General features: G+C 36.3%; 1 long non-coding RNA gene and 1 pseudogene across 2 annotated transcripts in view; both read right to left on the bottom strand.

The window, feature by feature from the left end:
• LOC150015156 (uncharacterized) overlaps window positions 1–18,157 on the bottom strand; it is a 152,336-nt gene that overhangs the window by 24,045 nt on the left and 110,134 nt on the right. The window lies entirely within an intron of this gene.
• LOC150015157 (small nucleolar RNA U3) lies at window positions 13,309–13,384 on the bottom strand (annotated as a pseudogene).

The following is an 18,157-nucleotide window of genomic DNA, read 5'->3' as shown; positions in this document are numbered from 1 at the left end:
AAAATTCAATCTCAGGTCCTGCTTTAGGAATTCCGACTTAAGAAAGTATCTTCTACTATTAACTATGCTGAAAAAATATTTTTCCCATTCATATCACTCTGACCCAAATCTGATAGTATGCACTTAAAAGTTATATAGATTGAGGTTGCCAATTAAAAAAAAAAATTACCTCCTAAAACCTCTCCCTAACTTATTACCATAGGCAAGGCTCTCAGTCATTTTCAATTCTCAGCTTCACTATAACGGATAACCATTATTCTATTCTGTTCCTTTCCAAGCCTTCCTCTATATTGATGCCAACTATCTTTTAAAATACAATTCTGATCATGTTACCCCTTAACTTAAACATTTTGGTGACTTTTCACTGTTTCCTAAAGTCTCAACTCTTTAGCATAACATACAAGGCTTTGTTTTAGGGGCTGCAATTTGAAACTGAATTACATTAGACACTTTCCCTACCATAAAGGCTATACACCATAAACTGCAGTCAGGTGCAATGACTTCACATTCCCTTAATAAGACATATTGTGGTTTGAATCCATGCTATTCTTTCTGCTTGAGATGGCCCCTCTTCTGCTTGTGAATACCTGCCTATACTTTAAGACACAGCTTATTTATTAACTCTTCTGTGAAACTGTTATCAACCAACCCAGCCCTTCTTTCCAGGCTCTGGGGAGAATTAACAGCACCCTTCTCTGTGCTTACAGTGCTAAGTACACACCTGTGTTATAACGTGTGCCATATTTTCTTGTGATGGTTTACTAACATATCTTCCTCCTTCACATAACTTTGGCATTCTCAAGGACCATGTGATTTGTTATTGTATCTGTAATAATTATCACATGACTTAGCATAATATAGTGAGATAGATGAACAGATCTTGGCTTATTTTCAGGTAGTTTCTCAGCCTGACCAGTTGGTCAGTGCTGTTTTAACTCCTGCATTCAATCATTTTCCTCTTGTTGGAAATTTGGGAAGCGAAGAGAGTCTTTGGACAATTGTCTGTTTGCCTATATCAAACGGCTGTCTGTGCCCTCAGCCCATCGTTGCATAAGTTTAAATAAATTTACCTCCTATGTATTAACATTCATTCATGTTCCCTGTGATTTATAACAAACAGGGGCTAAAAATAAATTTCCAAGTGGCAGTAGCAAGACTGACATTTAGCAAGGTGACATTAATACAAGCTTATATTTTCTCTGTCCTGCAAGGTGGTGGCAAGCATGGGAGAGCTGAGAGAAGAAACTGCTTTACAAGTAGTAGACCCCACTAACTACACCACTTCTCTGTATTGTAGTCACTCTGGAAGCCAGTTTAATTGGCCAGTGTTTCTGCCATCTAGACTTCCAGATTAGCAGAAAGCAATGCTTTTTTAGGTTTCCAGCTTTTTCTTGAAAATTATTTCTTTGTATTTTTGAGGGTTTCAGTTGTGGATCTGGCCTTAGGAAGTTCAAATAAATATACTTCAGAAAAATCCCCAGTATATTATGAGGAATTATATTAGTGATCTTGGAATAAAGCAGAAGAGAAAAACAATAATAAAGGCTATGTATTATAGGAACTCAGTGGTTAATGTGGCATAAAACCTGGTTATGAGAACCTGACCTGATAATAATATTCATTGTTTTTCTCCAGCCACATTCTCAGCCCTGGCTCCTCCAGCTCCCTCTGACTTCAAAGGGAACTCTGCATGAAGAGGGAGGGCACACAATAGAAGAACTGGGCTGATTATCCCTCCTTATTTGAAAATGGGTAAAGATTATAGATATGTTTTCTTCTTTCTGTGCTTTGGACTATATAATGTCAATTACCTCAAGCAAAACCCCCTACCTACACTAACGCACAGATTTGGATTACACCAAAATTGCATAAAATTGGAAACAAGATATTAATAATAATCCATAATGGTGTAACATAATGGAATACATGTTTATTTTCATTGGCTTTAGCTAGTACAATAAAAAAAGTAAATTAGCTTAGAGATTTAAAATTTATATTTATTATACGCTGACCTTTCATGCTCTTCCCTCACCACTTCATATTATGAATGAGGTAATTAAAGAGTCTATTTCTTCCCTGTTCTACTACAGCATATTATTGCCTCTTTAAATGTGTTTGTGAGTTTGTGAATGTGTGTGTATTGTGTGCCTTGATTATTTTAACCAATGTTTGAAAATAAAGTTGTAATGCTAAAGGCCAGAGGAATGAATTAGCCTGACCTTGTAATTAAAAGACCATACATGGAGTATTCACCAGAAACCACTGTTGGACTTTTCACCCTCAACCCAAAATGAAAAGGTAAGCATAATGATCCCACTTCACCTCTGAACATGATGTCAGAAAATGTTTTTTCAGAGTCAGCTACTGGGCAAGACTTACATCAAGTTAAACAAAATAATGAAGGATCAGGGATTCTGGAAGGGCCAAAAGTTCGAACAGGAGACCTTTAGCCCTTCTGCCTGCAATGCATAATAATACTTCCTGAAGCAAAAGCATTTGAAACTTCCATGTTAGGTACTAAATGCTCTGGTTCCACTCTTCCTTTTCAGGATTATTTCCCAGCGAAGTGAATCTATACAATTTGAATTACCAAATAAAAATAACACCAAAATCCCCAATAAAGTCTTTATTAAAGACTTAAAGCTGTGTTTATTAAGCTTCCAGCATATTTGAGATTGTTCAAACTACAAAAGAATTATATGAACTATGAATTTCACCATTATGAATTTGCTGTTTAGATGTCTTTAGTAAAGACTGCATTTCCCTTATGAGAGTCTAGATTGACTATGTGATTCCAAATTAATCAAATCTTTTAGCAATAACAATAACTGGAGATTTGACTATAAAAATGCTTTAGTTTTGAGCTATTCCTGCTCACAAATATAGAAGATTGCAGGTAAGTAACATTAAGGTGTTTTTTTCATAACAAAAATAGTTTAGAAATATATAAAATATAAAATAGATTTTAATTAATTGAATGATTTAGTAAGCCCCCAAATTTCGTGGTTTGCCATTTTTTTTAGCCAGCAAATTTTAGGCTTGACTTACCAATGCCCCAAGAAAAGAGATCAAAAAACTTGAACGAAAACCTTTCAAACAGGTAATGCTATAGTTTATAAATGGCAATGAATGATATTTCCTCAAGAAAATCTTGGAAATTACCAATGTCACACATTTTATTAATCCAGGTTTAACCCGAAGCCTAGAAACCAGCTCTCCTTCTTCCTTCCTGTCTTCAAAATTTCTATTACAAACTGTACTCTGCTGAAGTTTATATGACAGGCCATTTCAACACTTTTGTTTAGTTAAATGGAAGTGCATCACTTTTAAAGAAAAGTCCTGTTGCCAAAAAATATAAACAGCCCTAACTTTGATTAATATAAATATTTAAAAAGCAGAACATTCTGTTACGTCTTACAAAAACAGTTCTGATGTAGCTGATGGGAAAGAAAAAAGTGCTTTCATACATTAGACGAATCCAACAAAATACAGCTGCAGAACAAAATTTTAAGTAAATATGAACTGTTTGTCTTTTCGTAGGGCCAAGGTATTTACATAAATGGAGTTATTTTAGTACACTTTATGTTTCATTAGTAAAAATGAAAGAGTTTTCTTTACAGTTTTAGTTCTGCAGTATTTGATTTAAATTTCTAAGTCCTCTAATTAAAAAACACCATTAAAATTATTCCTCCTGCCCAGTTTAGGGTTTTGCTAATAAGCCACTGGACAAGAGATGTGTGAAATGAATGGATGAAGAAAACATTGACAGCAAAAGCAAGGTCTGGAAGGTGAAGTTAGTTTATTAGGCCCCGTTTGTCACGAATGGCCCTGCTGCACATATAAAAGCAAATCCCTCTACCTTAGAAGATTAATTCTGAAGGAGGCACTCTTGGGTCAAAGTATACATAAGCGTGTGCCTAATCTCAGAGAAATCAGGCTATTTTCTCACAGCAATTAAGCAGAGGTCTGGGGTTTCACCCACAGTGTATTTAAACACAGGATACAATTAAACCCCAAAGTATTAATATCTTTGCTCTGCAAAATTGCCCAGGAAATAGATTTTTCCCTATTCCAAATGAAAAGCAAGGCAAATTAAGAGAATAACTTGATTCTTAGCTAAGTTGCTTAAAATAAGAGTGTTGTATTTCCTTCTAATTACAAATGTCGTATGTACATAAAGACAGTTCTTACTTTACAGTAGGGTAAGAGTTATAAGCTTTCTATTCCTTTAACCTAAATAACGAATCTTAGAAGTTTGCCTGAAAACGTACTATAATTAAATTTCTTATTCCATCCATGTTAAACATTGACTCCTTAATAAAAATCTGAGAACTCACAGTTTACCAACAAAATGTCACCACTAGGAAGCTTTGCAACCTATGTGAAAAGTAAAAGAATAAATAAATAAAAATAAATCTTAAGACATCAGGTGTTCAGATGGATTGCTTTCCACAGAGGTTTTCCATTTTATTCTTATGTGCATTTCAAGCCAAGAGCTAGCTACTCTTCTAGAGAAAATTATTGTCAGTTTAAAACACTGTTTCAAAAATGTTAAATATTAAAAAAAAATAACTTTCATTTGTTCTGTATCAGTTCCCTATTGGCAAAATTTTAATATTACAAAAGTAATATTAAATAAACCACCACCTTTATACAGATCTTGCAAAAAACTTGTTATTTAAAACATTTGCTCATATTACAATTATTGTTACTTCTCTTTTTGTCTACATATCACATTAATATTCCATTTTATTGCCCAACCAAATTCTCTTTGGCTTTTGGGGGAAGAGTAGTGGAGGGGAGTTGATCTTAGAATTGAAAATAATAGAAATAAATTGTTTTTTAAAAGTTATATAACTGATTCAATATTTATTTCATTCATGTATGAGTTCCTAGCAAGATGGTTATAGCTATAGGATGCAGTGAGAAATCTTATAATCTATGACACATAGGTATGTTCTTAGAAATTAATAAAACTGAAAGGGTGAAGCAAAGCAGAATGAATCACATGTTGGGTGGAATGTATGTAAGTGTGTATACTAACATGTTTTCCTATCTAACACTCTACTGCTGGCTTTCAAGAGGAGCTGCGTGCTGAAGGTGCAGTGTACAAGGCAATGGCAACTTGAAGGCACTGTAAATAAAAAGCTTAGACACTTTTTTGATGTGTGCTGGGATATGTGAGAAGAAATGCAATCTCAATTTTATGAAGGGTTGTTTTAATAGGATCAATGACTTTAACAATACTTCTTGTTGCCATCACTGGCAAATCGGCTTACTCTGTAACCTTTAAAAGTGCAGCATATCCCAAAATGAGTTACTTATTAAACAAATGTTCTTTTTAATTTTTTCCAGTGTGACCGACCTTTAAATGATTATTTCTCAGCACTTGCAACGAAAAGAATCTCACCTATCACCTTTACACTTTTGCTGCTACAGAGAGTAGATCCATAGCCTTTTCACAACACTTAAAGTGACGCACAACATGGAATTACAAACGCTAATGAGCCCTTTTTCTTTTAAGGAGGAAGTCCTATTACTTTATGAAATTCCTGTAGTACACAGAACCTATGGAAAAATATAACAATAAATCGTTATTTTCACCAATCTGCAGTCATTTTAGAAAATAAAACTCCAAAGCATCAAAGAGTAATTTACTGCTAATGACAGTTTCTACTGAAATGTTACCCCCTCAACTTTTAAGGGTGTATATGTGTGTGTGTGTGTGTGTGTGTGTGTGTGTGTGTGTGTGTGTTGGTGGAGGGTGATTTAAAGCACTGTACTTGATTAGAAAAAGCATTGTCTTTCAGTTTGGGCACATACAACATTTGCAGTCAATTTGAGCTACACCTACACACATGTAGCCCTGTACCCCTTTTCATTAATTGGGAGAAAAAGATTTTGAAACTCCAGAAATATTGATGGAATATATATCCTGCAATGTTAGTGATTTTAAGATTGTGATTTCCTCAGAAACATCTTTGCTAGTAAAGGTGTAATGGATATAATCAAGTTGTGGTTTTCCTTAATTAAGTGGAGGTGGTAATTATAAACTTTATTCTCAGGAATCAAACCAAATTCAGCACATTGCTAGGAAGAGCTAATGTTTTCTGGGATCGCATTACTAATAAAAGGACATTCGTGTTACTTTAAGTCCCAATGGCTTTTCTTGAGCAGCTAACCTAGTTTACACTTTAGTAGAGCTACTGAATTTGATAAAAATTTCATTTGACTAAATATTTTCTCTATTATAGAAAAGCAATAAACCGATTTTGAAAAATTCCAAGAAACATTTCTTGATCTGAAGGATTCAAAGAAGCTAGTATACCCATACTTTGCATTAAGGTACAAATAACTGCTTATGTTTCAGAATAAACTTTTTTCTTGCAAAGCTGATCTTAATTATAAAATACTATTTTAGAAAGGTGTTGGACTCTTAAATTTTTTAAAAAATATCAGCCCTCCATAGAGTAAAAAATAATTTCTCACTTGTGTTTTCTCTCTCCTTTCCCCCCCACATCTCTTACAAAGTGAATATATTGGGATGAATTACCGAGAAATCTGAGAATTTTTCTAAATAACGAAAAATAATTCTTTTGAAATATTGTTCAGTTATAATTCTCTTTTTTGGCTTTGACTTGGTAATACCTTGTAAAGCATGAGGGCTAGCCCCATCCCATGCCTTCATCACAGAAATCAAAATTAATGTCCCTTGGAAACACTGGGCTCTAAAAGAAAAAACAACAGCAGAGATATGGCTTATTTGTCTCCCTTTAGTTTAATTTACAAAAAGGCAAATCAGTTATTTTATTGGCATGTAATCACAAAGAAAAATACACAGACTTAAGACAAAACCGACTCACTGTCAAGACTTCCTGGGTCTTATTCGTTAATTATCGTGGCTGCCGACAAACAACAGATGAAAATCAACAATGCTGAATAAAATAATCATCAAGGCCTTCTATGTCTGTAAACTATTTAAATTCTTGAAATTGAATATTTATGGTGAGTGATGCTCCTTTAATGCATACCATATTTCCGTGTGTTTCCAACTCTGACTGCCTTCAGAAACCCCGGTACTCCTGTCCTGTTTTCACACCCACCTTTCCCTTGGCTTCCTCATGGTGCCCCCTCTGCTAACATCATGCCTGTTAGAAGAAAATGGAACATCTAGTGTCACTTGCAGCTTCTTCAGTGCCCACTCATTTTTGTGATACCCCTTTCTGTTCTTAACAATGGTTCGGTTTCAAGACCTTATCTGCCTTTTTAAAGGCAGTCCCATGAAACAGTTGTGAAGTTTATTTTGCGCTTATCAATACAATGTAAACCAGTGTGGGCTTACCTCCTTGGGCATAGGAAACCCACGTTGTCTGTGAGCACAGACAACAGTACGGCCACAGATGTGACTGGTTAACTGTACAAGCAAGGAGGATAAATCCACATAACAATACTTCATTCACCAAGGAAATCTGCAGTGGATTACAGCTTCTCGATGGTTAAGTCTGGTCTTAATTTACTGCTTTTATTCAGTTTTCAACCACAAACGAGCCCCTTATGAGGCATTCACTATGCAGAATTGACAACTCTTTTTATCTACTTGAAAAATATTTTTGAATAATAATTTATGGTTACAAAATATTTTAAGCAGTTTGAGTAGTTATATTCTTTCAATGCTTAATGATGCAGGATCCCCTCTAAAAATGGAATGCCATGCAATCTGGTAATTTCACATACAGTATTCATAACAAGAGAGCAATTTGGCCATAGAGAAACACAAATTTTTAAAAAACCCTGCATATTACATAGCAAGTCTTTTAAAGACTTTTAAAAACTCTTAAAATGTATCTCAGGAGAAAGTCAGAGTTTAGAACTAAAGGTCCCATATATATGAAAAAATAATTTTGGAAAGCACTATATTTTATTTATGGATTATTATGTTTAAAATAGCATATTTTGAACAGCCTTCAGAAGGAAAAAGAAAAGCTGCAGGTCTGAGGACACAAGGGAGAGTTCGTATGCCATTTATATTTTATACATGAAACTGAAATGTGTGGGTAGGTTTGTACTTTTTCACCATCAAACATATTCTCTTAATTTATATTCTGAATTAATGCCATCTTCTTAAAAAATCCATCTGAAGGTGCTCATTATTATTGGGCAAAGAGTCGTTTTCAAGGACTGATTGCCAGTAACTGGAACTACTCTGAAAACCTCAAATAAGCTGGAAAACATCATATACTTTTAATAAATGGCAAGTGTCAGTAACAGAGTTCGTCATTTTAGATGCACATCCTCTCGCACTGGCAACCAGTGACCCTGTAACTGGAGACAGGACCCATGTAAATAAGATGGAATGTATTTTATAAACAGAGACAATGGAAGTAGTGTGGTTGATGTTCTTTGAGATAATCAGAGTTCCTTTGGCTTTGCTTTAGATCAATTTAAACTGCGGGCACACAAAGCTTTATAACTTTCCTCTTGGCAGAACTTGAGCACTTTCAGACTCATTGATACTCAGGGATTCTTCCCATTGCAGAATGAACTTCCTGTAGATAAACAAAGGGAAACATCCAACTGGGGTGCTTGCTGAGCTGTCCTCAGCAGTGGCTACACTGTCTTGAGCAGGGAATGAGTGTGTGGGGAGAAGCATCCTTAGCGTTAAAGAGGAAGGACATTGTCTTTACAAGGAAGAACACTTTATGAATTTCTAAAACTTCTCTCCTCGAGTGCAATATGTAAATCATATTAAAAAGAAACCCAAATTATGTGCGTGCTTCAGGAGAAAACCAAATAAACCTGCCATAGAAAAATAATGAATGGAATCACTTTGATTAGTTAAGCAGTTATTGCTTCTTTATAGATTCAAATGTTATTTGACTTTATCATAAGAACAGGTGAGTTTTGCTTTGCTCTGTTGCTGTTGTTGGTTTATAATTTTTGGTCAAGAGAATTCTTTATCTTATCATTCTTGTTCTTTTAAAACTTGTCCGACTCTGCCTTTAATCTGGTTGCTAGGCTTCACACCTTCATAGATGTTCTAATGAAGGTGTTAAGAAAAAAAAAAAAAAAGATTAGAAAGGTGATAAATTAGACAGAGAAACACCAGACTCAAATGCCACTTAATGTAATCCTTTACATTAGAATAACTTCATTATAGTTTCATTTATAATATTACAGCTATGTTCTGTTGTTTATCTCAAATATATTAACATAGAGATGAGAGCTGCTTCTGTAACAGAATAGAGTGATTTGGAATTATAACAGCAGAAATGTACTAGCCTCATTGTCCAGGCAAAAATACTAGTTTCTCATCATAGTCATGGGCCAATGAGCACAAAATTTGGGGAAGATTCGGTGCACCCTCTCTGATCCATGTGGCACACAGACCCATAATGTCCTACACCATGTACATTATTGCATCCTGTGTACCCGGATGCTAGTCTCATTTCTTCTTCCTCTTCCTGCCAAGCACTATATGTGAAGTGAGAGTAGGAGGGTCATTTAACAATGAATTTCCCCATTGTATAACATTACAAAGCTATCCAGCCTAAATAACTTGTTTTTTAAGTCACTGTGCACTTTCAAGGTTTTAATGGTCCTTAAAATATAATACCCTGTGTCATTTATTTCCTGAAATGAAAGCTAGTGCCAGCCTTTGAAATTCATGCAAAACAAGTGGTTCAATATGGTTTGAAGAGAGAATGAAAACTTGATAAGCAATTAATCTACCCTAAATGCATTCCTAATGGTTCACTCCTTTTTTTACTGATTAAAAAAATCAGATTTAATCAAAATAAAATCAAATAAAACATACATCCATCTTTTTATAGAGCATTTGTTAGTTTGAAACCCACACACACCGGGGCAAGAAAGGTTGAATGTTTCAATGCTTTAAAAGTAAAGGTGTTTCTGTTTGAATAGTAGAAATTTTCCCTTCTATGCCTCAAAGATATGAAAGGAGGGGAAAATATGAAATGGTAAACTGGATCAGTGAGCACAGAGAACAGACTAATTTCCTAACAGGATAATTCTTGCAAGTGACATGGGCTGGGGAGAAGTTGTAGATAACTGCTGATTTGCAGAGGCCCGGAGATGTCATTGACACTCAAGACTTAGCTACAAAACAGAGAGCTGAGTCTGGTTGATGTGTCTGCCAGCCAGTGCATTACCAAGGAACCTGGCAAGAACAAAGATAAGACTTGCCAGTAAAGTCATACTGTCTGAGAGATACTGTACAGGCAGGGGAGATCATTGTCAGAGGACCATGTGTAGCATGCATATTGAAGACCCAGGAGTTCAAGAGTAGAAGGGAATGTGTCTCAACGGTTAGTGGGTCCAGAGAACAAGTCAGGCACAAATTCGTGCAGGGTGTCAATATTCGAGAACTATAGATGAACATATTGTGGCTTTTTTCAATAAAAATTATGTGTTTCTCCCTTGGCAGAGTGGTGCAGGGCAGAAATAGCAATTCCAAAGATACAGAAATCAATGAAACATTGAAGAGTTACCAGAGCACAATGAACAGGACAGCAACAAAGTCAGAGAGAGCTTGCTTTTGAATAAATGCCAAAGGAATCTCAGGCGTTTTATTCACCAGGCTAGGATACTTCAACAGATATTCCTTGTAGGAAAAATGATGACCATGGCTGAGAGGACAAGCAAGATGATGTGCATGTCTAAGACTGGGACTGACACGGAGACCACACCTCCCTATTTGTTAGTAAGGAAGTACTGGAGGTTAAATAACTTTATAATATCACACTTACTGTATACGTATGATAATTGTATATACATACTTATATACATGAGGTCTGTCCAGAAGGTATCCAGCCATGTCCTATGAAAAATAGAGATATTTACCAAAGAAAATACAAGATACAAGCAGAAACATTCTGTATTGAACAATTATGCCATAGTCTCCTTCAAATTAGGCACTTTGGGACCTCACACAGTTCTTCAATTGCCATCAGCTGCTCCATCATATTTTCCTGATTCTCATTAGCAGTCTGAAATGCCTTCCATTTCAAGGTGGTTTTAGTTTTGGGAAAAGCCAGAAGTCACAGGACACCAAATCTGGGCCGCAGGGAGGCTGAGTCACCCAGGTAATTTGATGGTTGGCCAAAAAACTCTGCATAAGATGCGATGCATGATCAGGCACATTGTTTTGATGAAGCTGCCAATCACCAGTTGTTCATAGTTATGGCACTCTGAATCATCTGAATAGTTTCTGCAAAGGACTGTACAAGTTTAATGCAAAATTTGATGCAGATTCATTGCTCTATTTGCTCTATCATTTTGAATGTGAGGGCCACACAGTACTCATTGCTGTATACCACCCCCACTGACTATAAGTGAAGTCATCATTGTTCACACATGCGATTCTAGTCCACTCTGCTTGACTGCCAGGTTAATTGATGTCTTGCAAATTGTTCTTGTTTATTAACAATGGCTAGGCTTTTTCTGGACAGACTTCGTACATATACCTAAATTAATTGCTTGGTAAAACATATATAGCCTTTATCTAAATGGTTGAATTAATCAAGAACAAAAACACTAGTTGCCAAATACCAAGGAGTAGAACACTCATTCACATGCCAAGTAGAAACACCTGAAACATAGGTGTGCCGAACTAAGCATTCCATCATATTTTTGGCACCTATCTGACTGGCCTCCTTTGAACCTGCTGCACACTCTGTAACTGGATGAGCACACCATACCTATCATCTGAATGGGGTTAGCCTCTGATTGGAATATTGCCAAGTAACCCAATTTTAGAATAGCACAAGTTTTAATTATGTTTCATTTAACTGGCACCTGTCCTCAGAGGCTGTCATTAAAATCTAACAAGCTATGATGTGGGAACTATTATTACCTATGATTTTTAGAGAGACAAAAATAAATAAGGAGAGAAAGAAAGAAAGGCTGAGAGGTTTAGAGGAGTGGTAGAAGGAAGACTAAAGATCCTACCATATCAATCACCTAGAAAATGAAAACCCAGATCATTGAATTTCTGGTATTTGGGGTGTGATTTTACTAAATAATCACTTCATTCATAATCTCATGTTGTGGATATAGTACACCACTGTTTTCCTCAGTAAACTGAGAAAAATGCCTCCTAAGTAACATGCTTCATCCTGAAAACATGACAGTTAACCCCCCCCAAAAAAAACCTCTACCAATTTTTAAATTTTATACTGTGTGTCTTCTAAATTTAGTCTGCTCAAGAGAAAAGGTGTGGAGATCCTGGTCAAGATGGAGGTGTAGGTAGATATGCTGCATCTCCTTCTACCAGTAAGAAGGAATACAAGTACCTCAAAACTAGAGACAACCAGAAGTTCCAGAAATTCAAGCTGCATAGAAGTCCAACAAACAAAGATATAAAGAAGAAATACTCATCCACACAAGTAGGAGGAGTGGAGCCGGGGTGGAGTGAATTCAGTGTGGTGCTAGTGGTAGCAGCGGTGGCAGCAGCAGCAGCATCGGTGGTGGCAGTGGCAGGTCAGCGGAAAGCACTGTAACACATTTTAAAAAGTCGGGAGGGACACCTTGGGAGCACTCCCAGCACCAGGCCAGAACACGCACCTCATGGCTCTGGCACTAGGGAAAATAAAGCCTCGTTGCTTCTAACTGAAAACCAGTGGGGGTTGGGGTGGAGGAAGAAACTGCTGGTCTCTCAGAAGATTCCATTTGTTTAGAGGCCCCCATGGTCCTAAAACGCCCACAGACTCACCCACTCTGGGAACCACAGCAATAGCTAGAGAGGCACCCGTCCCATACAAGGAGCAGAAGTGCCTGGAAAAGGGGTGAGTGCTGAGCAAGTGGCATTGCCCCCACATACAGAGCCACAACGTGGTGAAACAGGTCTCCCTATACTTATGAATACCTAAGGCTCTGCTCCTTACAACATAACAGGTGTGACAGCTCTACCTAAGACACAGAGGCAAACACAGGAGCCCATCAAGTTGAGGAAATAGAGAAGTATGGCGTAAAAGAGGAAATGGATCAAGGTTGCCATGGGAGAACTAAGTGACAAGGAGATAGCCAACCTAACAGATGAGGAGATAGCCAACCTAATAGACACAAAGTTCAAAACACTTGTGATAAGGATCTCACACACTTGACAGATATGCTTGAGTACAGCAAACACAGAAGGGAAGAAGTGAAGTCTAAGCTAAGTGAACTGAAGAAAAATCCACACAAAACCAATGCTGAAGGGAAGGAAACTGCAACTGAAATCAATAATTTGGAACATAAGGAAGAAATAAATAGTCAATCAGCACAGAAGGAAGAACCAAGAATTAAAAAAAAAGTGAGGAGAGTCTTAGAAACCTCTGGGACAACTTTAGTAGCAAACTATAGAAATGATCTCTGAAAGTATAGTCTCTGGGACAACTTTAAATGTGCCCACATCTGAATCATAGGGGTGCCAGAGGGAGAAGAGGAAGAACAAGAAATTGAAAACTTGTGTGAGAAAATGATGAAGGAAAATTTCCCAAATTTTGTGAAGGAAATACAGTAGACATACAAGTCCAGGAAGCACAGAAAGTCCCAAAGAAGCTGGACCCGAAGAGTCCACACCGAGACACATAACTAAAATGCTAAAGATTAAAGATAAAGAGAGAATTAAAAGCAGCAAGAGAAAACAAGAGAGTTACCTACAAAGGGGTTCCTATAAGACTATCAGTGGATTTCTCAAAAGAAATATTGCAGGCAAGAAGGGACTGGTATTCAAAGTCATGAAAATCAAGGACCTACAACCAAGATTACTCTATCCAGCAAAGCTATCATTTAGAATGGAAGGGCAGATAAAATGCTTCCCAGCTAAGGTAAAGCTAAGGGAGTTCATCATTACCAAGCCATTATTACATGAAACGTTAAAGGGACTTAATTAAGAAAAAGAAGATAAAAACTATGCACACTAAAATGACAACAAACTCACAACTATCAACAACTGAATCTAAAAAATAAAAACAAAATCCAAATAAGCAAACCAGAATAGGAACATAATCATAGCTATGGGGATCATTTGGAGGGTTATCAGCTGGGAGGGGGAAGGGGGAAAATGGAGAAATGGTGCAGGGATGAAGAAACATAATTGTTTGGTACAAAATAGACAGGGGGAAATTAAGAATAATATAGGAAAGGGTGAAGCCGAAGAACTTAAATGCATGGCCCATGGATAGGAACTAAGTGGGAAGAGATGGGATTGCTGGGCAGAGGGGAGCAAAGGGAAAATGAATTGGGACTACTGGAACAGCATAATCAATAAAATATACTTTAAAAAATAGAGAGAAAAGGAGTGATGGGGGAAGGGGTTGGGATATAGATGAAATTGATAGATAATATGTTGATAATCACTGAATTTGGGTAGTGGGTATATGGGATTTTTTATACTATTCTGTTTACTTTAGTGTAAATTAGTAATTTTCTGTAATAAAAACTCAAAAGAAATTCAATTTGGGGAAACATTTAAATATTTGTACAATTTTTTATTTGGGCAAATTAATTCATTTTATATGGCAAAATCTGGCCAGAAACAGATCACTTCATATTAATTATAGTGTATTACTAGGCTTATGTTAATGATCCCACTGTAACTATACCAAGTCCTCCTAAAAGTGGAAAACCAAAAACCAAAACCAAAACAAAACAGACAAACAAACAAACAAAAACCACACAAAATAAACCTCTCTCTATATTTCTAATATCTGCAGTCACAAGAGATCTTTTTATAACAGCCCTAGGTTTTCCAGACTGAATGCCAAATGAGCTTCCCATTTATATCAAATTTAGCTTTAAAATAATTATCCCTTGGTCCTAATTCTAATGCAAATGTAAGACTTAAACTATTCAGTGATAGTAGCACTATTCGATGCTGCTGCTAACAGTGATCTTTATGAAATCATTAAACTCTTTCTATTATGGATACATTCAGAATTTGTCCTAAACCAAAGACAAAACAATAATAAGAACTACTGCCTTTTAACCTTTCCATGAATTTAAATAAAAAATGTGTACTGGAACTGCACATTAATAAGGCCTGTTAGCTTGGAAGAATATTTCATGTTCATCTGTAGTTCATCAGACAGGTTCATGACCTCAGTGGAATTGCTCTAGCGCCTGCAGTTCTTAAACCGGCATGGGGGAGGATGCAAAATACTATTTTATGATCAGAAAACTTTACTAGAATTGACAGAATCAAGGAAACACATTCTGATACTGAGTATATGCTCTGAAATTAACACATATAAAGCTAAAGCTCTTAAATGGTTTGACTTTTATTCCTTTAGGAATCTTACAAAAACAACCGAAGAGAGCTAAATATAACGCTGCAGTTTTATTCTTAATGTAGGAAATGTAAGGGTCAGCGTTTACTTTGTGTCCGGAGGTACACACAGAGGGGGACCACAAAGTTAAGACTTCATAATTTTCTATGTTATATGTTGAATACATATACCATATATATATGGTATCTGTTTTGGAAGCATCCTAGCATTTATTTTTTTCCTGCACCCCCAGCATTTTCTGTTTAAGGACATCGTGTGAAAGCCATTCCCCATTCCGGGTATTGCTGCTAGCAGAGGTCCCACTAAAGAGGTGAAGTCAGTCCATCCAGTTGCATCGCCATCACTCAGCCTGAGAAAATTTCATCCACACAGCTGATTCATGCTACTTCTCTGGCAGCACAATAAGGGATGAATGAAATAAGCACTCAGCAGCTGAATGCCCTTAAAGACCACTTGGGAACTTTATTTGGTGCCAAATAAAATGACCTGCCAGTGTCAGCTGCGGGAAGTATATTGTACTGGGCTCTGCGGTCTGTCCTGGTTGCCTATTCATTTCTAAGGAAATTTTCAGGTATTGAATTTTAATCCATGATGTCCAATTATAATTTGGGACCCTTTTACATTTGAGACTGGGCTTTACCCCATTTGGCAATTAAGTCAGAACTGCCTAATGCATGGTTTTAATTTCCGGAAAGCAGGTGCTTCCTTTGGTATCACCAATCTCTGATTTTGCTTCCTTCTGTAGCTAAAGCCATTTCATTTTCATACCTCGCCTTCCCTCCCCTCCCCCTCCCCCTCCACCTCCCCGTTCTGTAAGTATTCACTGCATATTAGATGACTTTAGGGCTTAAGCCGGTAGGGATTCCTATATGATTCTTTTAAAAGTACTTATAAATTTTAAAAATTTTCATTTTGTAGGTATCCGTTTGATCTCCACTTCGTAATATCTCACTATATAGTTTTTGAAAGTTATCTTAATAAGGGCTTGCTTACAACATTATCTAACACTTGCAATTATGAAGCAAGACACTCCAGAAATAATTATTGTCTGCATTAGGTTTCTTTGTCTCTTATTTTTACCAATTCAATTAGAGACTCCTCTAACAATTCAAAAATGATTGTTGTTTGAGTTTCTTTAAGGCTGTGTGCTTTCTCCAAACGGTACTTTATTGTTCAGAGTTAAGTATTAAGAGAACTTCTAAGTCAGATCCTATCTAAAAAGATGTGCCTCCCATGCACATGCTCTAGGATGGTGTCGTCTTCCCTTCACGCAGTACATTGTGCAAGACTGAGCCAAGGACAGAGCCGGCAGAAGAAAGGAGATTGTGAAATCAAACGTCAGTTTGTGCTGATGACAGCAGCTTCTTATCCATTCACCTGCTATGGATGTCGGCTCATTTCACTGTTTTCCCACAGCTGAATTATAAAATGCTGGTGAAATATTGTTGTTATGATGGTCATCAGTCAGGTTAAATTTAAACTTCTGGTGGCCATAAACAGACCTAAGTCATTGGTAAGGACCATGAGTAAAAGAGAGGGAAAGCAAAAACAAACAATGCCCCCTCCCCCCCCAAAAAAACCCTCAACCACCAGCAAAACCAGAGTAGAAATATGAAAGAATAAGAAGGGGAAAGAAGCTGGGGGAGGAAAAAAGAGACACTTAAGTTGGGAACACAATTGAGTGCTATCATCATTCAGCTTAAACCATTCATCCAAGGCTGTGCTCTGTAGACTGAGACCACAGATACCTCTGTTCCCTAGCAGGGCTCCCCTGAACAGTCACAGACTTAACTAGGACTAGCAAAATATGATAGTCTTTAATGGGGCCCCGGGCAAATGTTTCTTTTTTAAAAAAATTTTAAACTTATTGTTCTTTAAATATTTCTTTTTTTATTGCAGAGAAAGAGAGAGATAAACATTGATTTATTGTTCCATTTAATTATTCATTCATTGGTATGTGCCCTGACCAGAGATCATTAAACTCACAACATTGGCATATCACGGCAACACTCTAATTGAACTACCCAGCCAAAACCCAAATGTTTCTTTGAAAAAGAGCAAAGCAACCAAGTTCTGGATTTGAAAGATGCAAAACTAGAGAGTTTTGAAAAAAGAGCCAGTTGCCTAACAAAAGCATGTAATTAATATTTCAGTTAAAGAATTAGTTCTCCTAGAATATAATAAATATGGCTTGATTAAAATGTGAAATTATATGTGGTTGTGTTTCTAAAACTATATTCTAAGAAACATCTATGTTGTTCTAGATATTAATGAATGCTTTCTTTTAAAAAGCAGGCCCCTCAAATACATTTTAAGATACTAAACTATATTTGCCATGCTTATTACCATATTACAGGCACTGAGGAGTCCTGCAATGAAAAAAAAAACCTGTTTATATTAAACCCAAAATTTAAAAATAATTGGTTATGGAACTTTTTCACTTAAAATACTTTTAATAATTTGCATTTTATGAAGTATGGTTATAAAGCAATATATTCCAATATTAGTATTTATAATTTGTCATTGTTGCTTTTGTTTTGAAAGATAGAAATAGCTGAAGTACACAGTAGGTACTGTCACTGAAACCAGAATATTAAAGTTTAATATATCTGTTTAAATGCAGTTCATTGAGTTGGATAGGAAACTTATAGCTTATGACTGTGTTCATTTTTACCATGCCTGTTTACTTTTTTGTATCCTCATCAGCCTCTAAGAACATTAAGGGCAGGGTCCATGTTTTGTTTTCCATTGTATCTATGAGAACTTGCATAGTGCTTGATACATTTAAGTATTCAATAAATATTTGTTTGAATGAATGAATGAACACTGTAAGAAGTACCCTTTTAAGCTATAAATACAACCACATAATG

The sequence above is a fragment of the Furipterus horrens genome, unplaced genomic scaffold (genome assembly GCF_987537825.1).
Source record: "Furipterus horrens unplaced genomic scaffold, mFurHor1.1.pri manual_scaffold_3, whole genome shotgun sequence".
NCBI classification, from domain to species: Eukaryota; Metazoa; Chordata; class Mammalia; order Chiroptera; family Furipteridae; genus Furipterus; species Furipterus horrens.
Note: the sequence above shows the minus strand (reverse complement) of the source record. Positions and strands in the feature narration are given on the sequence as shown.